The sequence below is a fragment of the Mus caroli genome, unplaced genomic scaffold (assembly GCF_978045245.1).
Source record: "Mus caroli unplaced genomic scaffold, Mus_caroli_1 scaffold_1, whole genome shotgun sequence".
In the NCBI taxonomy this organism is placed as follows: domain Eukaryota; kingdom Metazoa; phylum Chordata; class Mammalia; order Rodentia; family Muridae; genus Mus; species Mus caroli.
Genome location: NW_028227256.1, coordinates 82,436,092 through 82,459,290, shown reverse-complemented (window position 1 = coordinate 82,459,290; position 23,199 = coordinate 82,436,092).

Sequence of the window (23,199 nt, the reverse complement as noted above, 5' to 3'; positions counted from 1 at the left end):
CTTTCTATTCTGATGTGAGCCTTTTTCCATTTTGAACATCATGGCCCCAGCCCTCCGCCCTCCTCCCACATTCCTTTTCTTTTCATTGCATTGGTCTCTTTTATTTATTTTTTAAAAGAAACTAAGTCATTTCTGTCTGCATTTTGGTGTTTGTTTGTTACTGTTACTTTTTTTTTTTCACTTGAGACAAGGGCTTGCTATGTAGCACAGGCTGACCTGAAAATCTTGGTTCCTTTCTGACTCAGTCTACCAAGTACTTAAGGTTATAGTTCCATGCCACCGGCCTGTCTAGGGAGCCCATCCCCCCCCCTTTAAAACAAGATTACAGATTGTTGTGAGCCAACATGTAGTTGTTGGGAATTGAACTCAGGATCTCTGATTGCTCCAGCCCAAATATTTATTTATTATTATATGTAAGTACCTTATAGCTGTCTTCAGACACACCAGATAAGGGCGTCAGAACTCATAATGGATGGTTGTGAGCCACCATGTGGTTGCTGGGATTTGAACTCAGGACCTTTGGAAGAGCAGTGAGTGTTCTTAACTGCTGAGCCATCTCTCCAGCCCTGGGGAGCCCATTCTTGTTTGTTTTTATGTTTTTTCTTTTTTCAAGACAGGGTTTCTCTGTATAGCCCTGGCTGTCCTGGAACTCACTTTGTAGACCAGGTTGGCCTCGAACTCAGAAATCCGGTTGCCTCTGCCTCCCAAGTGCTGGGATTAAAGGCGTGCACCACCACACCCAGTGAGCCCATTCTTAATGCACAGGAAATAGCCAAGATGCTGTCTGGTGCTTGCCTCTAAATCCTCTTTCCCTCAGCACCTTCCTAAACTCCCTCCATTGTCTTTATCTCAAACAGCACTGCTTGTGGCTCCTCTATCCCATGAACTTGGCACTCCCACCTGCCCCCATACACACTTGAGCTCAATCACCCAGCCTCTGTTCTCATTAGCATACTGCAAGTCCTGTCCTCCTGTTATCTTAAAGGGACATCAAAAAGGCCTGAGCCCCAGAGCCAGGCAGGAAAGAAACACAGGCAGGCAGCTTGTTCCTGTCACGGGAGGCTATGGACACTCAGGTTCTTCACTATACATCTCATGGAGCTGATTCTTGGCTCATTGTCTCTTCTGCAAGGTCCAGTGCAGCATCTGTCCTGTCCCCTGTGTGTATCATGAAGGACTTTTGGTCATCATGAGGGAAGGTGTGAGCCCCTTCTCTGGGATCTTTGGCACAGTGGCCTGGGCCCAGGGAGTTGTGATGAAGTTTACTCTCCATCTCTGACAAAGCTTTCAGAAACCCTCAGATTTTATAATTCCCAGATGAAGCCTCATGACAGGAGAGCTAGTGAGCCTCTGCTCTGCATACGTACTGTCTAGCTTCACCCTGACAATCTTCTTCTGTGACAAGTCACAGTCATCTCTGCTGAGAGTGTCCCCTGCACTAATCTTTGATGGTTACAGGAATCAAAGTCTCTCCGGGTCCCCTCTGCAGGCTCTCTCCCTTTTTGGAGGGTTGTGTGTGTGTGTGTGTGTGTGTGTGTGTGTGTGTGCCCGCCCATAGGCCGGTGTATGTCAGCTCACAGACTCCACGTGAGGGACAGAGCTGTTTTGTGGATTCCGTGTCACTGAAGTCCCAAAAACCTGCATGGGGTCACGTGTAGGCAGGTGAGGATTTGGCCCTCCTCACGCCACAGCCTTGCCTGTCCCATATGTGGCCCCGAGTGATTCACCATCATCTTTTCTAGCTTATTCCTAGGACCCAGTAGCCTTGGGTGCAGCTGTGACAAGTAGTAACCAAAGGTGTCTTCACTGAGCATGCTCAGTCATGACATCATTCTCAGGCCAAAGAGGACAGGAATGGTGGACACTGGGAAATCCCCGTTCCTGGCTTATACTTCCTGGGACAGACCCTTGCAGGAACTTCCTGAGTTCAGGCATCTCCCAAACACTCAACCTGTGGATAAGCTGTGGGAGAGGTGAGGTTGTCCCTCACCCACTCCAGAAGGCAGCAGTCAACCAAGCTCCCAGGGGAGTCTAAAAAGTGATCCATCTATAAAGTCTCATGGGCTAAGACAGGGCCTGACATCGTCTGACTCAGGTTGTACAGGGGCCTGGTTGTAGACCATGCCAGACTTCAGCAGGAGTTTTAGTGTTCCCATCTCTATAATGGGTACAGTTGTACTACAGAAAGAGTTTTTGACTTTTATTTTCTTTTCTCTCCTTTCCTTTCCTCTCTTCTCCTCCCCTCCTCTCTCTCTGTCTTTTCCCTTTCCTCTATCTCCCTCTCATTCTCTCTCTCTTCTCTCTTTACCTTTCCCTTGTTTCCTTCCCCAGAATTTTCCCCCTCTCCCCACCACCTTCCTCTTTTCCCTCTTCAATGCCTAACCCCCTCCTCATAAAGTCTTAAGGGAACAGAACCAGGATCAGGTGCCCTGTCTGGAGCTCCGCCCTTCCTTCTTAGCCCTCTGCTCTGCAATCTTCCTTTGCCCTTTCCTTCCCTTGGACACTTTTCTGGTTCAACTGTCTACCCACTTCCTCCCACCATCTCCCTCTCTGGGAATCTGGGTATGCACCACCAGTGGACACTTGGGTTTCTAGATGCTGTGGGAGCGATGTGCCTGCTGGGCACTGGGGCTGGCACATGATGGGTTACTGCCACATAGATAGCTGGGAACTCTAGGCAGCCCCTTCCCCACAGTGAGTTTTCTACATCTGGGGGTCTAGCCTGGTCACTCTTTTTGAGTCTTATCCATAGACTGAGAAAAATTGAGTAACTTCTTTTGGGGGCTATCATTAGGTTCCCAGGAAATCTATTAGGTCCACCTTTCTGCAGTCCCCTACTTCCTAGAAAAGGCAGTAAACCGTGTATCTATGCATTCTCTATTCCCCAAAACTAGCCTCCTGAGGCCTCCCTTTTCAGATCTTAGACTTCATGGGCAATGTCCTCATATAGGGTATTGGGGTAAAGGCTGGGGACTTACCACCCCTAAAATGCCAGACTTTCCCCCCTAGGCTGTAGACCAAAGGCCATCTTTTTATGGTCAACTCAGTATGCTCTAAGCTCATTTCCATATTTATTAAGCAAGAAAGATGAGATCCATTGGAGTGTGTCTCCACAGCATAGAGACACAAATCAGATTAATCAAGTCCTTGACATTTTGTCTGAAGCTGAAGGTGAACTATGAAGTGATGGCAGGGACTGCCTGACTTGGGCCTGGGGAGGGGGGAGGGGAGGCCTTCTGGGGAGAGATATTCAACCTGAGATCTGCAGGACAGGGGAGGGACAGATGCATGACTCAGAGTGGGCGGGGGACTGCAACATCATCTGTGCTTGAGGTTTCCCTGATCACAGTCCAGTTCCTCTTAGTGAAATACTTACACATAGGGGAAATTCATGAGGGGCAAGGGCCCTGGTGCTCCCAGAGAGAAGGGAAGAGTAGGAAGCAATGAGTACACAGCGTGCAGTGGCAGAGGGCCCTGGAAACACCTGGGGGCACAGGAGAGTCCAGGGTGGGTGTCTGGAGCCTGGGGAGTGGACAGGACTTTGATCAGCCTGGCAAGAGGAATCTTGCTCACTTGGGGCTTCCGGGCACACAGATGACAACAATGGCTGGCTATAGCATCCAGCCAGCTCTGGGTGGGGCTTCTGCTTCCTTGGAGTAGCTGCAGGCTCCCCTCAGGACGTTTCAGGAGAAAGTTCTAAGTCTATTTATTTATTTATTTATTTATTATGTGTCTCTTCTCCCTGCCTACCACCTCCACAGAGAAAGTGTCACTGAACACTGGACCAATAAACCTCTGCATCCCTGTGTGCCACAAGCCTCAGTGTCAGTCAGCATGTGCTGACTAGATGTCCCCACCCTTACACTGCCACAGACTCCTGCAGACCAAGGAAGAAGACAGCATGAGATTCAGCTGATCACACATAGGCAGACACTGCTTCTGCTGTCTGTGCCAGAGCAGGGTGGTAACTAAGAAAGTAGGACAGAAGCAGAGGAGGACAGCTGGCCAGAGGACCACATTTTTGCTCTTCTGTCTGCCAGCCACACGCCTCTGCCTTCCCAGTGCTAGGATTACAGATGCAAGTTCCCACCTGTGACATTTTACATGGGTGCTGGAAATCTGAACTCAGATCCTCAGGCTAGCATGACAAGCTTTGAACTGACCGAGTCATATGCCTAGCCCCAAATTTGGAGTCTTAATTAATGTCAAGCATAGAAGCAAAACAGAGGTGTGCAGAGTGTAGGAGCCGCTCCCTACTGCCAACACGACCTTGGTTAGGTAGTTAGACTGTTTTTTCTCTTTATTTCCATCTGGCTGCAGGGCCCTTGTCTAGGCAAAGGCCAAGGAGAAAGTCCCTGGGAGGCTGTGTTTGCTCCAGGCTGTTCACTCCCACCTTGTTTCACAAGATGACATCACAAGATTTAAGTGGGGATCAGCTCAAGAGAACTGGCTCTCTCTGGCATCTGCAAAGATACTTTGGCTCTGGGTCTCCTGGTTACATTGATAAGTAACAGCCCCTCCTCACCCATTTCTACCTGATCCAAGGGTGGGGTATCATTTGAGTAGATGAGCTGCTGGGTGCAGAATGTGAAGGTGTCAGAGTGTGTCCTCTCATAGTGAGGACCTCCTCATGGTGTCTCCCCATGTCTTCAGTGAGATGGGCTGGGGTGCCTACCATGTTTTTGTTTGCCATGGTTAGCTCACCTGGCCTCACCTGTGCCCTTCCTTGTGCCCTTTGTCTGCACCCCTGGTTTTTCTCTTTTCTCTCAGGTAAAGGGACAGACTTAGACTTCTTTGTTTGCGGGTCTGTATTGGTTGCTTTTCTCATCGCTGTGAGAAAACACTTGACTGAATCAACTGAAGGATGGAAGGGTTGGTTTTGGCTCACAGTTTGAAGGTGTGATGCATGGTGGCAGGGAATGGTAGCTGGGAATGGCGTGTGTGTGTGTGTGTGTGTGTGTGTGTGTGTGTGAGAGAGAGAGAGCACGTGGTCACGTGCATCTGTGTTCAATGCAGCACTAGTCACAGTGTAGACATGGAATCCACCTAAGTGTCCATCAACAGATGAGTAGATAAGAAAATGTGGTTCAAACATGAAATGGAAAACTACTGACCCTTAACAAAGGGCAGAATCCTGTCAAGTGTGGTGGTACAAGCCTGGAATCCTAGCACTCGGGAGGGAGGTAGAGGGGAAAAGATTAAGTGGTCAAAGTCAGCCTTGGCTACTAACAGATTTGAGACTAGTCTGGGGCTACATGAGCCCCTGCCAGAGAGCTCTGTGGTTTTTGGGGTATCTAACTCATGCCCTCTGGCTTATATGGCAAACACTTTATTGACTGAGCCATCTTTCCAGCCCCCTCCCCTCCCTTTCCCCTCCTCTTCCCTCCCCTCCCTTTCCCCTCCTCTTCCCTCCCCTTCCCCTCCCCTCCCCTTCTCTCTTCCTCTCCCCTCCCCTCCCCTTCTCTCTTCCTCTCCCCTCCCCTCCCCCCCTCCCCTCCCCTCTCCTCTCCTCCCCTCCCCTTCCCTCTGGTCATAATGGAATGAATGTTGCTACTCAGTTCACTTTCCGACTTTTATTTTGTCTAGAACTCCAGTCTATGAAAAGTGCGTCCACAGTTTGACTACATCTTCCCACTTCATTTACACAGGCTGGAAACTCCCTTACAGTCATGCCCACAGACATCAAAGATACCCTGCCACTCATTGCCCAGGTTCCCCACCCTCACTCCTGGCCTGGGGACAAAGGTAAGCCTTGGGGAGATCCAAAGGCTGCTGTAGGGATAAAAGAGAAGTGTGTGTTAGGGGTGGAGACTGCTCACAGTCACCAAGTCTTCCTTGTTGTTCTCCATCTCAAAACCTTGGCATCTGAATGGAGCTCACTGGTAGGAAGGCAGGGATAACACTTAATGTCTGTCTTCTCAAAGGGAACTTAGGCACTGTGTGTGTGTGTGTGTGCCTGAGTGTATGTGTATACTCCATGTGTGTGCAGGGCCATCACAGGTCAGAGTGGATATTGAAGTCTCTGGAACTGGAGGTATGTGCACATAAAGGCAAGGGGTTATGAATGTGGTTAGCCTGGATATTCAGTGAGCTCCAGAAATCCTCCTGCCTCATCCTTCACTCTTCATGCTGGGATTACACACACACACATACACTACTGTGCCTGGTTTTTATGTAGGCACTACATAAAATGCATTTCACTGACTGAACAATCTCCCCAATCCAGAAACAATGTTTAAAGAACTGGAAGAAGTCATGGATCCCCTGCCATTTTCTACAAGACCCTAGAGCGATCTGGCTCTTGTGAATCAGGCTTCTGGAAACAAGTCATGAAACTGAGAGCTTTGTTTTCTTTCATTCTCAAGTGGCATCCTTCCAAAGTCCAAAGATAACAGGAGAGAGTGCCACACAATGCCAGACAGCCCATGGGTGCCCAGGGTACAGCGGTGGCTGGGTGGGAAGCTCCTGACTCCGTGAGCCTCCTAGGAGCTCTGGAGAGAACCACCTGTTTTCTAGACCCTTCAAATGAGCACCTGGAACCGTCATTCACTGAATACAGAGGCCTCAGTGCCCTGCCACTCCTTCAAGTGAATAGCCATGGGGAGATAACAACAGCTCTCTAAGCAATATGAGAATAGGGCAAGAGCCCAGCCTTGTTATTTTGGTCATCTCACATATTTGAGAAGGGGCAGAAGACATTAGATTGTCTTGATTGGTTTTTTTGTTGTTGTTGGTTTGTTGTTTTTTTTTTTTTCTTCCAGATGGAGTCTCATGTGTGTCAGGCTGACCTCAAGCTAACTCTGTAGCTGAGTTTGAACCCTTGGCCTCTTGCTTCTACCTCCTGAGTACTGGAATTGTGAGTGTGGAGCTCTGTGCCTAGTTTATGGGTTGCTGGGGATTGAACCTGTGGTTTCAGATATTGTAGGCAAGCATTCTGCCATCAAAACCTCATCACTGTCCCCACATAATCTTAGTACATTATATTATATAAACAGTTTATGTGTGTGTGTGCCTGAGTGTATGTGTGTACTCCATGTATGTGCAGGGCCATCAGAGGTCAGAGTGGATATTGAAGTCTCTGGAATTGGAGGTAATACATGATTGTGAGCCACATGTTGGGGCTGGGAACTGAAACCAGGTCTTCTGCAACAGAAGTCAATGGTCTTAGCAGCTGAGCACCCTCACTATATAGTCTTTTAAAGAAAACTCGTTCCATGGCAGCAAAAAGACCAGCTTTGTGTGTGTGTGTGTGATGTTTTACACAGCCCCCAACTATTAGTACAAGAGTGAGTCTAACCAAATTTTAAAGGAAGTATTTCTATCATCTTATTAAGTCAAATTTCCCCTTTTCTTTGGTGGTTTTGGTGAAACCCATTTTCATAGTTGACACAATTCAAGAAATGCATATTACTGTTCTTCTTAGAGGAGGTGCAGTCTTTGCTGCGTGATGTTGCTCTGAATGCCTGAAATGGGACTTGTTCAATGGCTCACATGCTTACCCGGTGCCAAATAAAACACTGCCATCCTAACTTATTATGGGATACACTTTCATATTTCCATTCATAAGACCCGACTTAAATATGGGATCATTTTATTTGAAGAAGCTGGTTGTATTTTCAAGTGTATTGACATACTCCTCAGAAGGCTAAGGGACAAGGACAGCTGGACAAACAGTACTTGGCTTTGGAAATCTGGTTCAGTTTAGAGTGAATCAGGCCAGTTTTGTTCATACATAAGCAGCAGCAGCAACATTCTAAGGATTGCCCACTTCCCACCTGGCATCCAGTCCAGCATCTTAGCAGCCTTGGAAGGCATGAGGATGACCAAATGGAATTCCAGCGACTCAGTTCTGATCAGTAACTTCACAAACATACCTAGGGAGCAGCCTGGCCTTCAGCACTCTTGAAGTTTTGTGGTCTGACATCCATATTGTTGCTGTTCTCTCTGGTCTTTGAGGCTGTCCTGAATCCTGAACCTGTGTGTAGGGTGCAGCCATCAATATGATGTCTCTCCATTCCCCTCCCAGGTGCACCGTGTCCACTGGCTTACCTGTGAGTTTGTTCCTCAAATTAGATGGTTCTGGCTCCCTCTCACACCTGCCAACCTCCTCATCAGGAATTTCCCTGGGCTGATGATTTTGTGGGTCAGGTTAGAGTCTTCAGAGAGGAAGGAGCCTCTGTTGAGGAAATGCCTCCATGAGATCCAGCTGTAAGGCATTTTCTCAATTAGTGATCAATGTGGGAGGGCCCAGCCCATAGAGGGTGGTGCCATCCCTAGGCTGGTATCCTGAGTTCTATAAGAAAGGAGGCTGAGTAAGCCATGGGAAGCAATAATCAATGCATGTTGGTTTGTTATCTTTAGCTAGAAATGGAACCTGAAGCATTGAGTGTGTTAAGCACTCAAAATACCTCTGAGCTAAACACACTTCAGGCCTTTATTGGTCTTTATTAGAACTGAAACCTCAAGGTGAGAGTTAGCTTTGACAAAACAGCAGTGAGAAAAAACGAGCCAGTAAGTAGCATCCAGTCACGGCCTCTGAATCAGCTCCTGCCTCCAGGTTCCAGCTCTGCTTGAGTCCCTGTCCTGACTTCCTCCAATGATGGGCTATGGTCTGGAAATGTAAGCCAATAAACCCTTGCCTCCCCATCTTGCTTTTTTTGTTCATGGTGTTTCATCGCAGGGCTAGAGACCCTGACTAAGACACTTTCTGAAGCCTTGGTGAATTGTAGTTCTCCTGTGACCCATGCCTTTCCATCTTGATGGCTCTAACATCTCTGTCAATCTCTTTAATGTTGCTCTTTCCCAGAGTTTGTTATCCACCCTCTCCTTCTTCTTCACCACCAATGGAACTCAGGGTCTAATGCCTGTTAGTCAAACACTTCACCACTGAGCCACAGTCTCAGCACCCAGATTTTTGCTACTTAAAAATTTAAGGTTACTGGGTAGTGGTGGTACATGCTTTTAATCCTAGCTCTCGGGAGGCAGAAGCTAGCCTGGTCTACTTCATGAATTTGGGGATATCCAGGGATACATAGAGAAACCCTGATCCCCTCCCAAAAGCATTTATTTACTTACCATGTATGTCACAGCACAGTGGTATTATGGAGGTGAGAGGCTAACCTGTGGATCAATGTGGGCTCTGGTGATGTAGCTCAGGCTGGGCAGCAAGCACCTTTACCCACGAAGCCATTTCCCTGCCCCAGAGTTTACTTCATGGTCACCTTTCACACACATTTCACGAGCTTTTTCTCCTCTCCTTACAGTGGTAACTTCTAAGCCTTTCTGCATCCCATGGTTTCACTGGGTGGATGGAGCATCTTCTTTAGGAACTTTAACTCCTTGGAGCTACTCTCTTCCCAGCCCAGTCCTGGGCCCCGGGCCCCTTCTCCTGATTTCCCACACAGCCCACCTAGTCCTTGCATCAGAACTTAGAATATCACAGCAGTCTTGGTCCTGCCACGCCTAGGTTGGTTCCTTGGCCCTGGATTCTTTGAATCACTCCTGGAACCCACACTTCCTTCTGCACACTGAGTTCAGGTGACATCTTTCTAAAAAGACTCAGTATGAAGACTGTTTCCTTTGAGTCCCAGATGCTGGGCACAGAGTAGGACCTTGATAAATGTGTTGATTATTAGTTATTTTCAGTTTTTACTAGGAACAGAACCTGAGGCCTTGCGTGTGTTAAGCACTCAAAATACTACTGTGCCAAACATGCCTCAGGCCTACTATTGGTTTTTTGTTTTTTGTTTTTTGTTTTTTAATCAGAACTAAAACCTAAGGCTGAATGTTGGCTTTGGTAATGTCCTCAGTGACAAATTCAGTCAGCCAGGCTCCTTTTGCTTCTACCAAATTCCATTCTTCTTCTATGAAGACATTCAGCAAGAGGCAGTAACTTTATCCTCTGCATCTCAGTAGATTTCTATTGCATCATGCTATTTGCCTGCTTTATAGAAATAGGGGGAAAATGTTGAATATTACCCTAATTTGTTCTTCTCAGCACTAGCATTTCCCCTTATGGATTTTCCATTAGTCTGTCAAATACTTATAATCTAGCAAGTGCTTATTTATTTGCACGGTTCAATCATAATAAAATTTCTACTTAAGTATATTTCATTTTACATTATTATTTATGGCCAAAATCCTATTAACGTTATACAAAAGACCCATCCAAATTAACCCAAGTGGGGTTTTCGCTTCTTGTAGACTATAGCTTATAGGGTTCCTTTCTTAGCTGCTTTTATGGAGTCTGTGGATCTTTGGAAACCTTAGAAGCTAAAGACTTTCCAAGTACCCTCAGGCAGAACAGCTTCTAGCTTATCCAGCTGTATCGTGAAATAGTCCCCAGGTCTGGGGTCACACCATAGCATTGGCTGCTGTGAGTGTCATTGTGTCACATGGTAGCAAGACCATTTGCTGGTCCTTGCCACTGGCTCAGGCCAAGATGGCAGGACTCTGACTCTGACCCCTCTGGGTGTCTCTTGAGCAATGGGCTCCTTTTCTCCTATGAAGTGTCTTGGGGAGAAGGGCTTGGGAGGTGCCATGTTGGGAAGGGCCAGGAGCTCAGCAATAGGATAGGTGCTGATTAGCTGCACGGGGTTCACAAGTGGGTGAGTGGGTTCAGGAGTGTGCCTTAATACTGAGGGCATGTGTAACTTTCTGGCTTTCTGTCTCCCTGATGACTGCTGTTGTGCAGGTTCCGCATGCCTGCATCCTTGGGCCTGAGGGAACATGAGCATGTCTGTGTAGGAGTTCATGTGCCTTTTGTATGTGTTTTTTTGTGTATATATATATATATATATATATATATATATATGTACATGAGCATGTATGTATTTTTAGGTGTGTGTATGTGTGTGTCTGTGTTTGGGTATGTTTGATTCTAAAAGTGTGTTTTTGGGCTAGGATATGTTCCTAGGTATGTTTTTGTATATGGTTACATGTATATGACTGTGTGTCTCTGTGTGTGCATATCTGAGCACGTATGTGATTCTGGCTATGGTCCTGTGAAGGTTAAAAGATAACTGCAATGCACAGCACAGCTATTCTGGATGCCAGATGGAACAATCTAGGTAAATTATTTTAGTGATCAAAACAGGTGACCCAGTGGAGACCCCCTGGAATCCAGTTGATAGAGTGTGCCCTCCCATTGTGGATTCAGGAATCTCTCTGGGTCTGGATCTATGTTGCAATGGGGTGGCCTCTAGGCTCTGGACTCCACACTCTGGTTTCCTGAGTGGGACTAACTCTGTGTAATATGAGGCCCCTTCTCTGATGTATTCCAGACATGTCTGTGTACTGGCAACAAGCCCAGGCTGAATTCACACAGAGACTCTTTGTCTAAGCATGGCAACCTGGAGCCTTTTCTTGGGTGGTCATGGTGGTGCAGAAATTGGGTACCAGCCAGTTGTCTCAGGAAGAGAAGAAAATGATCCCCTGCCGCAGATTCCAGAGACTTCTAGTATTTGACCCAAAGGTGTCTGTCTTAGATAATGTTTCCATCGCTGAGAAGAGACACCATGACCAAAGCAACTCTCAGAAGAGACAACATTTAGTTGGGGCTGGCTTATAGGCTCAGAGGTTCAGCCCATTATTAACACAGCGGGAAGTACACCAACATCCAGGCAGATAACAATGCTGGGAAAGGGGCTGAGAGTTCTATAACTTGGATGGAAGGCAAGCCAGCAGGAGACTGGCTTCAGAGGGTAAACAAGAAGAAGGTCTCTCCCACACTGGGAGGAGCCTGAACAAAAGAGCCTCAAAGCCCACCCCCACATGACACCCTTCCTCCAACAAGGCCATACCTACTAACAGTGTCACTCCCTGGGCCAAGCATATGCAAACCGCCACGGTGTCTGAGTATGCTTTCTGCCAGGGTGATGAGAAGTGGGGTCCCTGTGCTTTCTGGGAGCTAAGACCATCTGGGTTCAGACATTTTGGAGCCACAATCTTAGGTAGAAGCTGAGAATCTCAGGATTAGGGTCAGGGTGAGAAATTATCAGACTAAAGAGAGGGACCTGTCCTCAAGCTCCCTCAATGACCTGTGATAACATCATTTTTCTCTATGTATTCACTTTACATCCTGCTCCCAGTCCCCCTTCCCATAATTCTTCCCCCATCTCCCTTCTCTTATCCTCTGAGTGGGTGGGGCCCCCTTGCTTATCCCCCCAACCCTGGCACTTCAAGTCCCTGCAAAGCTTGGGCTTCCTCTCTCACTGAGGCCAGACAAAGCATCCCAGCTAGAACATGGACAGGCAACAGCTTTTGGGATAGCCTGCTTCAGTTGTTCAGAACCCACATGAAGACCAAGCCACATATTTGCTAGTATGTTGAAGGAGGTTTGGCCCAGCCATGTACACTTTTTGGTTGGTTGGTTTTTCAGTCTCTGAGAGGCCCAAGGGTCCAGATTAGTGACTCTGTTAGTCTTCCTGGAGAGTTCCTATTCCCTTCAGGGCCTTCATTACTTCCCCAAGTTCTTCCAATAAAGTCCCCAAGCCCCATCCAGTGTTTGGATGTGGATGTCTACATCAGTCTGAGTCAGCTGCTGAGTGAAGCCTCTCAGAGGACAGCCTTTCTAGAGTCCTGTCTGCAAGCATAACAGAGTATCATTAATAGTGTCAGGGATGGTGCTTGCCCATGGAATGGGTCTCTCCTTGGGGCGGCTATTGCTTGGCCATTCCCTCAGCCTCTGCTCTGTCTCCCCTCCCTGCATTTCTTGTAGACAGAATTTTAAGTTGAAAGTTTTATGGGTGGGTTGGTGTCCCTATTGCTCCACCAGGGTTCCTGCCTAGCCACAGGAGGCAGACTTCCCAGACTCCATGTCCCCAATGCTGTGAGTCACAGCTAAGGACACCCCCATTGATTCCTGGGCGCCTCCCCTATCTCTGGTTGCTGTCTCTTCCTAGAGATGCCCCCTACCTCATCTACTGCCCATTGGTTGCAGATTTCCATTCATTCTCATTGCCATCCAGCCATCCTTTCTGCCCCTCCTCATATCGGACCCTGACCCCCCTACACACACACACACACACACACACACACACACACACACCTCCTGATCCCCTCTTCCTCCCAGTTCCCTCCCTCCATCTGCCTTCCACTCCCATTCCATTCCCCCTTCCAAGTGAGACTCAAGCATCCTGGCTTGTGCCCTCCTTCCTGTCCAGCCTCCTTGGGTCTGTGGAGTGTAGTATGGACATCCTGTATTTTATGGCTAATATCCACTTATAAGTGAATACATGCTATGCATGTCCTTTTGGGACTGGGTTACCTCACTCAGGATGATATTCTCAAATTGCTTGCAAAATTCTTGATGTCTTTGTTTTTTCATAGCTGAATAGCATTCCATTGTGTAGATGTACCACATTTTCTGTATCCATTCTTCACTGGATGGACATATAGGTTGTTTCCAGTTTCTGGTTATTATGAATAAAGCTGCTATGAACATTGTTGAGCAAGTGTCTTTGTGGGATGCTAGAGCATCTTTTGAGCATATGCCCAGGAGTGGTATAGCTGGGTCTTGAGGTAGAACTATTCCCAGTTTTCTGAGAAACTGCCAAATTGATTTCCAAAGTGGTTGTACAAGTTTTCACTCCTACCAACAGTGGAGGAGTGTTCCAGGGGAGGTGTCTTAGTTGGGGTTTCATTGCTGTGAAGAGACATCAAGACCAAAGCAACTCTTATAAAGGATAACATTCAATTGGGACTGACTTTTTCCGAAGTTTAGTCCATTATCATCATGGCGGGAAGCATGGCAGCATGCAAGCACAAGGGGCTGGAGGAGCTGAGAGTTCTATGTTTTGATCCAAAGGCAGCCAAAAGCAGACTGTCTCCTGAGGCAGACAGAGCTTGAGCACTAGGAGCCCTCAAAGCCCACCCCCACAGTGATGCGCTTCCTCCAACAAGGCCATACCAACTCCAACAAGGCCACACCTACTCCAACAAGGCCACACCTACTCCAACAAGGCCACACCTACTCCAACAAGGCCACACCTCCCAATAGTGCCATTTCCCATGGGCCAAGCATAGTCAAACCACCACAAGAAGGTACTGCAAGGACAGAGACTGAGACCCAGAGTGAATCATAGCTTGGCTTCTCATGGTCACCTAGAGATGAGGAGCCCAAGAAAGGAGACAAAAAGAGAGATTTTTTTTCTATTTTCTTTGTCCTGAAGGTGAAGTGACTAGGATCAGTCCCTCAACACCTAGGGGTGAACTTACTGTGAGCTGGGGGTTTCCTAAAGCTTTCATGACCTCAGCAGGCCACACAGAAGCTGCCCACTGTATGTCCTTCCCTGTGCCCAGCAGACCTTTGACTCCTTCAGCTTCCAGAGGCTCAATCGCCCACTGTTATGGGCCCCTGGGCCTGTTGGCAGGAAACCCTGGGGAGGGAGCAGGAGGAGACAAGTGGTCAGGAGAAAGAGGAACAGTCTAGCTCAGGGGACAAGAGGCCAGAGGAGGGCCGGGAGAGGTGGGAGCAGAGAGGAGTCAGGAAGGAGGACACGGAAGAGCCTATGGGCTCCAATGAGGGAGGGGCTGGCTGGTGGGAGTTCGGACCCTAGCTGAATGAGGTAGGCAGTCAAGAAGAGGGGGCACATAAGCAGAGATTGGGGGAGTCAGAGTGCAAGTGGGGACCTGAGGCACTGGAATCTGAATCTGCCCTAGGCTCAGTTCTTTTAGGATTTCATAAGGAGGCAGTGGATAGGAACGGAGAGACAGAGACTTGCCTGTAGTGTACAGCTGTGTCCACTGTACAAGGGTGGAAACTGAGGCCCTAGGGAAGCAGGGAGTCCTTGGGCTAGTGCTTGGGTGTGGGATTGTTGCAGAAGGCCAGGAAGTGATGGGCTCGGGAATGGGGAGAGGCAGGCCTAGTGCAGAGGCAGCAGGCAGCTGGCTAAGGACAAGACATTCAACCCCCCAGGACTCAGCATGGGATGGGGGTGGGGCAGTGGAGGCTGTCCTCATACCTCACCCCCTCTCTAGTTCAGCGCTCTGGGGGTGTTCAGTCAAGAGGCTTCTGAGCTTCCACGTCTTATGAATATTCACACCCAGGCTCTTTCCATTTAGAAGTGTAGATTCAATTATTTTAATGAACACTGAATAACTTTCTCTTCCATAATAGCTTTCTCTTCACATAATGGTCTGTGCCTTATGTAACAAAATTGGGTGTTCCTTTGTAGATGTCTCTTGAAATGTAAGAATTACATAACCCTGAAGTCAAGACTTCTGGTCACCCTAAGTCCTAGAGCACAGAGAACATACTCCCCATGAAGCCCTTTGTACTCTGGTGACATCCCTCACAGTGCCTCTGCTCTCTCTGGCTCATGCTGAGAACAGTAACTGTTTCCTGGAGAAGCAGGTACCCGAGGTGGGTGGAAGGGTTTCTTTAAGCAGCGGGTGCTCTGGCCAGGGGCTAGCTTGATGCAGACATGGGCTAGGCTGTAGGACAAAGGGCCAGAGCCTCACCTGGGAAACCAAGTTTGCCTGGTGAGGCCACAAGGTGAGAGTGTCTATGGATGGTCTGTTAGATGAGGAGATGCCTAGGCTGGAACGCGGCCCAACTCATCTCCGGAAATGTACTGGAACCAAGGCTGTCATTTTGTCAGGCTGCAGTCGTCCTGGAGCATGCTGGTCTGTGGGTGGAATAGAGGAGGGCTGAGGTGTTGACCCAGACTCAGGCTGACCCGAGTAGTGGAGGACAGGGACCTCACTCACAATCATTGACGCCTTCCGAGGCAGAGAGAGACTCCGCTGTGCTGTGGATAGGGTGAGGAACTAAACTGCAAAGGTGGAAGTAGGTATCATGAAGCCAGTGTGTGAAGGACAGAGATTTCGTGGACCTAGAGAAGCGGGTTAGAGTCAGAGCTTCGACAACAAGTGAACGAGGTTTGGGCTGTGGCTCATCATCTTCTTCCATAGTTTGCAGTTGGCACACCATTCTTGTGCAGATGTGTGGGGTGATGTGTGAACCTTTCCTATAGGTTCATAATGACCAAGGCTCGTCCATCACCCCACACACTGGTTCTTTGTGATAAAACACTGAGAGATCTCTTTTCCCTGTACACAGTAGTGTTGAGGATGTAGTGTGGTGATGGGAACGGGCTTCATACGGAAGATAACAAGGCTTCCATGCCCATCAGGGATGAGGATGGGAGGACCAAACACAAAATGATGATGGGCTGGGGCAAAGCAGCACACACCTTTAATCACAGCACTTGCAGACAAACTCGGTAGCAGTGGGATCTCTAAGATTCAAGGCCAGCCTGTCCTATAATAGTGAGTTCCAGGCCAGCCAAGGCTATATAGTGAGACTCTGCCCTTGTCACTGTTCTGTTGCTGAGAAGAGACCTTGACCATGGCAGCTCTTATAAAGGAAAGCATTTAATTGGGGCTGACTTAAAGTTCAGAGGTTTAGCCCATTATGTTTCAGGAAGCATGGCCGCATACAGGCAGACATGGCGCTGGAGAGATTGCTGAGAGTTCTACATCTGGACCAGCAGGAAGCAGGAAGAGAGAGTGACACTGGGCCTGGTTTGAGCATTTGAAACCCCAAAACCCACCCCTCAGTGACATACTTCCTCCAACAAGATCACACCTCCTAGTAGTGCCATTCCCTGGTGACCAAGCAGTCAACCTATGAGTCTATGGGGTCATTTCTATTTAAACCACCACAGACCCTGTCTCAAGAACAAAACAAAACACAACACACAACACAGGCAATCTTTACTCTTTGACCACCCACTCCTCATCCTCCCCAGCCTCTGGCAATGTCCTTTTCTCTGCTCCTAGGAAGTGACCTGTGACCTGCGAGTAGGATCGCTTGATGTTTGTCTTTCCATGCCCTTTACCTTTGATTTTTGTTTGTTGTTGTTGTTGTTGTTTGGTTTTTCGAGTCAGGGTTTATCTGTGTAGCTCTGGCTGTCCTGGAACTAACTCTGTAGACCAGGCTGGCCTCGAACTCAGAAATCCGCCTGCTTCTGCCTCCCAAGTGCTGGGATTAAAGGCATGTGCCACCACTGCCCGGCTAACTTTGATATATATATATTTTAATCTCCCGGTCCACTCGTGGTGATGTAAGTCACAAGGTTCTCTCCCTCCTTCCTTTCTTCTTCCATTCTGTGTCAGCGTGTCAGTATGTTTCTGTGCGCATGCTCCTGTGTGTACATTGTATGGAGGTCATAGTTCAATCTCAAGTGCCTTCTTTAGTCACTCTCTACTCTTAGAGTCGCTCACTAATCCAAGAGCTCACTGACTGGGGACTACTAGACCAGCCCAGCAGCAAGCTCCAGGGTCTTAATCTCTTCTCCCCAGAGCTCTGAGAGCAGGTGCGCATGCCATACCTATTTCTTTTTAATGTGGCTTTGGGGGGGCATCTAGCTCATGTCCTCTAGCTTATATGACAAGCACTTTATTGAATGAGCCAACTTTCTAGCCTCCCCTCCCCCCTCCCCTCCCCTCCCCTCCCCCTTCCTCTCCCCTGATCCCTTTCTCTCTGGCAGGGTCTCATGCAGTCCAGGCTGGTCTCAAATCTGTTAGTAGCCAAGGCTGACTTTGACCACTTATTCTTTTTCCTTCTACCTCCCGAGTGCTAGGATTCTAGGCATGTACCACCACACTTGGCAGGGTTCTGCCCTTTGTTAAGGGTCAGTAGTTTTCCATTTCCTGTTTGAGCCACTTTTTCTTATCTACTTATCTGTTGATGGACACTTAGGTGGATTCCATGTCTACACTGTGACTAGTGCTGCATTGAACACAGATGCATATAAGCACATGCTCTTTCTCTCTCTCTCTCTCTCTCTCTCTCTCTCTCTCTCTCTCTCTCACACACACACACACACACACACACACACACACACACACACACACACACCTCTTTGTTGCAGTAACTTCATTTCCTTCAGCTTACAACCTAGCAGAGTGCTTGGTTTCTTAAGGGGCCATTGTAGGCAACTGAACCTCAGAGTGTGAATTGTGACATCTACAGAGCGGGGCTGCTCATCAGCCCTGCCTCCTGGGTCTTGGGAAGGATTCAGTACAGGCTGTTGCTGACAGATACAGATCTAGACTCTCAGGCACCATTACCTGAGATGATCCAAACCCCAGCCCTGCATCCCTTGCATGGATGATGCACATCTAAGGCTCTTGTCACTTGAGCTCTCTGCCTCAGGTTCCTTCACTATAAATGAAGCCACTCGTAGTGTTCCTGTCCTAGATCGTGTGGAGAATTAGCTGGCTTCCACACTCCCCAAAGTCACAGCCTATTGGCTAATCCCTAGGACATATAAAGTGGTGGGGGAAATGTCACCCTCAATGACATCTCCTTAAGCAGTCAAGGTAACTTAGTAATGCTAAGATTAAAGATGAAGATTAAATAATGTGTTAGAGTAGGGTGTGATTGGGAAGATTCTTGATGACATCAGAGAGAGCAGAAGTGGGCACATCTGGGACAGGAAGCAAATACTGGCATACTGAACCCACATTAGAGGCAGAGAACCTTCCCCATAACCCTGACCGTCCAGCTCTTGGTATTGGAGAAGAATTCATGCTCTCCATCTGAAGATTTAAAAAAGCCAAGAAGGAAGTGAATAATTGAGTTCCTATATCCTTGGAGAGTTTGCTAGCATTGTGTGTGGAGGGGACACTTGGTCCCCAGATGGTGGCACTATTTTTGGATGTGGAGCTTAGGTAGAGGAAGTGGCATCCTGTGATGACGTGCCTTTGAAGTTGTATGGCAGCTTGGGCCCCTTCCTCTCTCTCTCTGCCTTCTGTCCACTGTGAGGTGAAAAGCTTATACCAGGCAGTCCCACTGTCATGATATTTATTCCGTCTCATGGTCCAGAAACATAGAGACAAGTGCTTATGGACTGGGTGGTCTGAAAGTGAGCCCAAGTCAATCTTCTTTTCACCAAAGATGCTTTTCTTGGTATTTGCTTACAGTAAAGCTAAGATTGAAGATATTCTCATGGTTAAAAAGCCCTGGAAATAAAACCTTTGTGAGAGCAAAAGTATAAGATATTGTAGCAGAATCAGTGATTACCATGCAGCAGAGCCAAGGGAAAAATGTCCATGCATAGAGGAGGGGTAGGAAGGGATGGAGGGAGAAGAGAAGGCTCCCAGTGAGCAAAGATAGAAACTTAGCACTGGCCGGGCGTGGTGGCGCATGCCTTTAATCCCAGTACTTGGGAGGCAGAGGCAACCAGATTTCTGAGTTCGAGGCCAGCCTGGTCTACAAAGTGAGTTCCGGGACAGCCAAGGCTACTCAGAGAAACCCTGTCTTGAAACAAACAAACAAACAAACAAACAAACAAAAAGAAAGAAACTTAGCACTGAAGCATGGAGGAGCATGGCTCTGACGAGCGTGTGGGGAGAGGACTTGGTCTGCTTTAGGCACCAGAAACATAAAGAGAAATCTATCTTTTGAAGGGGCTCACTAGCCTCCCCATCCTCCATGTCCATAAGAAATAAACAAGAATGACTAGGCTAGCTGGGCATGGTGACACACACCCTTAATCCCAGCCCTTGGGAAGCTGAGACAGATAGATCTCTGTGAGTTCAGTGTCAGGCTGGTCTAAAGAGCCAGTTCCAGGTCAGCCAGGGCTATACAGAGACTCTGTCTTAAAAATAGATAGATAGATAGATAGATAGATAGATAGATAGATAGATAGATAGATAGATAGATGAAAGAAAAACTACAATTAAATTTCCTTTAAAAAATGAGTTGGTGGCTGTGACTTTGGGCAATGTTAAGGGGATCAGGGATAGCATCAGAGATGAGAAAATGTGCTGGATTTAGATAGAGGTGGAGTCACTGGTTCAGCCCAGGATTCTTCTCTTCCACCTCAAGTCCGACTTCCCTCAGCTCCAGTAGAAACCGAAGAAGATGAAGTCAGCGGTGTTAATGCAGGAGCCTGAATCGGCCACCACCGTGACACAAGAGCAGGCAGGTCTCACACAGATGTCTAGAACTTCCTCCTTCGAGCTCTCAGTCAACTTTCCAGGAAGGGAGAGGAGAGGCGGGGCATTCTAAGCGGCTGCTGTCCCTGCCTTGACATGAACTATCCAACACTTTGCTCTCTGTAAGCCGCTCATGTGACCGCTCTCAAGGGGGCCAGGCATCTTCAGTCTCCATTGGTGGAGAATCTGGTCCACCTAGAGGGCAGGAAAGGGGACTTCTCTTGGAGAATTCAAGGCTGGGACTCATTGGTACTCCTAAGCTGTCTGACCACTCATGGGAATCATCTGGGCTTGGGGACAGAAGTGTGACCAAACCTGGGATTTGGAGCAGAGGTGAGACGTGTAGCTACTGTGTGGATGAAAAGGGTCCTTGGCCCATCCTCTCCCCTTGCTTCTCCTTCCTCAGTTTATCCTGCCTTCCCTTTGCTGCTGAGCTCCCTCTTAGGGCTGGTACCCTGCTACTCAGGATGCTGCTGTTATCAATCCCAGCCTTTTCCCTCCCTCAGACACAATCTCTAAAGGAGACAATGGCAGACTTACGTATATCCATGGGGAGCAGGAGTCTGAGTCTTTGGCTGAGCTGCTGGGTGTTCCTTATCTGCCCTCTCACTCCATCTGGTTTTGAGAAAGTCTCTACTGTCCGTCTTGGACAGGCAGATACAAGCTGCAGAAAAGGCATCAGCAAGCACTTATTGGTCAAATGAACTTCTGACCCCAGGTTATCGATGAGGAAGTTGACTAGGAGGAATTACAGAGACTTGTCAAAGGGGTGAGGCCACTCTCTCTGCTTGCTGGGCTTTCTTAGGAATCAGGGTGCCACTGGTGGCCCTATGACTGTCTCTCAGTCATCCCATTCCCACTTCCTGTCCCAATTCCTTCTCAGCATGACTCTTTCTCTTTCTCTGACCTTCCTTCTGCCCCTGTATCCAGCCCCCACGCTGCCCCATCCACTGGGTTGATCTGGGTTTAGAGACGAGCTAGAGGAACATCCGAGGTTTCCTTTTTATTGGTCAGCTTCCAATATGATGTTCCTGTTCAGTGTGTTTGTTCAAGGTGACCTTTGAGCAGCTCCTACTCCTGGCTGACTGGCTTTGAGCCTCTGCTCTTGTTGCTTGCAATCCTTAGACCTCAGCTACACAGAGGCAACCCACCCCTGTCCTCAGAGACGGCCCCCTCGCCTGTCCCCAGAGACACCCCTATGCTTGGTCTTTCTGAATGCCAAGCAACCCTTGTGTGTGAGAAGACCTCTTAAGCTGTTCTTTGTACCTCTGGCCTCTCTCTGCTCCCTGCCTCCCTGCCTGCCCCCCCCTTAGGGTTAGCCTCTAAGCTTATACCCCTTAGGTTAATCCTTAACCCTTAGGTGAAACCCCTGCCGGGGCAAGTCTATCCCTCAGAATAGGTGCTGGGCCTTGATGGCTGAAGGGGTGAATGAAGGTGTGAGGGGAGGATGTGGTAGTGGAGAAACTCTTAGGTAAGCAGTCAGAAGGGCTTGCTTTGCGCCCAAGAAGGAACTGCTTCCTGGAGCTCTCTTGATGCCTGGTGCACTTGATGAAGTTGGAGGTATGTGCTCCAGTATCATCTCTCTAGAACCCCTTTGAAAGGAGGCAGGGACCCAGCCCAGCTGCCAAAGCTTCTAGCTTGCTCTTAAGGAAGAGAGGGTAGGACGGATCAAGGCAGTGATCCCAGGCTTAGGAAACCCCCAAGAAACTTTTTTATTTATGCTTTTTCGGGTTTCCAAGGGATGTTGGGAGCTAGAGAGAGAGAGGGCTCTGAACCAGGGGCAGGTCTTTACCTGGCTGCTACAGAGATAGATATTCCATCTTTCCAGGTTTTAGAGAGCACTTGGGGGAGGTGGGACAGTGATCGTTTACATAGCTTTACTAAATGTTTTCCTGAGTGTATTTGACTCGTGACCAAGCATTTTAAGAATTTAAAGAGCAAGCAACAGCAAGGCATATTCTTGAGAAAGAATATATGAAGCAGGACGGTACACACCCATAGTCCCATCTGTATGGTGAACCCGAGAGCAACCTGGGGTATGTGAGAGCTTGCTCCCCAACCTGTCCCCGGTGCACAAAGAAAAAGAAAGTAGCAAAGACCAAAGGTGTGTGAACCCCCTTTGAGTAGCAGCAGAATGGTGTAGACCCCTTGCTGGGTTTCCAGACCCATGCTCTGGGTAACATGGTGGGTATGGGACACCTGTGTGTCTCTTGCCTGTCAAGCTTCCAGCTGCCCTGATCTTATGCCCTGGTCTAGACACTGCTTTGCCCTGTACAGCCAGGCTCTGGCTAGGGTGTGGCTGGGAACATGAAGGTACCTCACTTAAGGAAGTTCTGCTCGGGGACTCGTCTTGGCTCCTAGGGCAGCTTAGTCTCTCTGTCCCGGTACAGAGAATGTACGTAGTGTTACCTATCCCACAGCCTGGGGTTGATCAGAATGAAAGGCAGTGGGGGCTTGAAATGGCTGTCACAGATCTGCCATCTGTACATTGAACACTGGGAACTTGAGCTCTGGAGGACCCCTGCTTCCCACAGAAGCCGATATGTATTCAGGGAGCACCCGTGTACCAGTATGAATCACTCAGACCCACCTTAGGGAGTTTCTATTCCTGTAGACACATGAAAGTCACAGCATGCATGATCTATAAAAATAGCCTTGCCTTGATTCTCAGAGGGGCCCCCTAGCTCCTCCTGGCACAAGGGCTGCAGTCAGCCTGGCTTTCCTAATTGCCTGGGGCCGTATGAGGGCTCCTTGCAGAGCATCCTGCAGGGGCTGGCTCAGCTTTCCTTTGAAGAAGAGCCCCAGGAAAACATCTGCTCATCATCTTTGCAGACACCTGTGTGGGTCTGACATAAGCCCAGACTGCATCACGAGGACTTGCTCATATTCACGCTTTCAATATGAAGGTTTCCATTAACCACCGTCCTCTCTGGCCAGGGGTTCCCTGTCCTGAACCAAATGTGCTAAATGTCCCTGATGATGCTCCTCTCTGTTCTTGAGTGATGCTCTTGCGAGAGAAGAAGGCTTCTCACACTGGACAGCCTCCCCTCCTCATACTCCACCCTCACATCCATGCCCTGCCCCCATTCTTGACTTATATTTTGGGAGCTGGGTGAGTGTACATCTAAGGGGATGGAAGAGAGTGGACCCCCCTCTGCGGAAATTCGCTGTCCTTGCCCAACATTTTAGTTCTGCTCAGAGGGGTGTGAACCATGCCCACCCCCTTTTTGGGCCCCTGAGGAAGAGCCC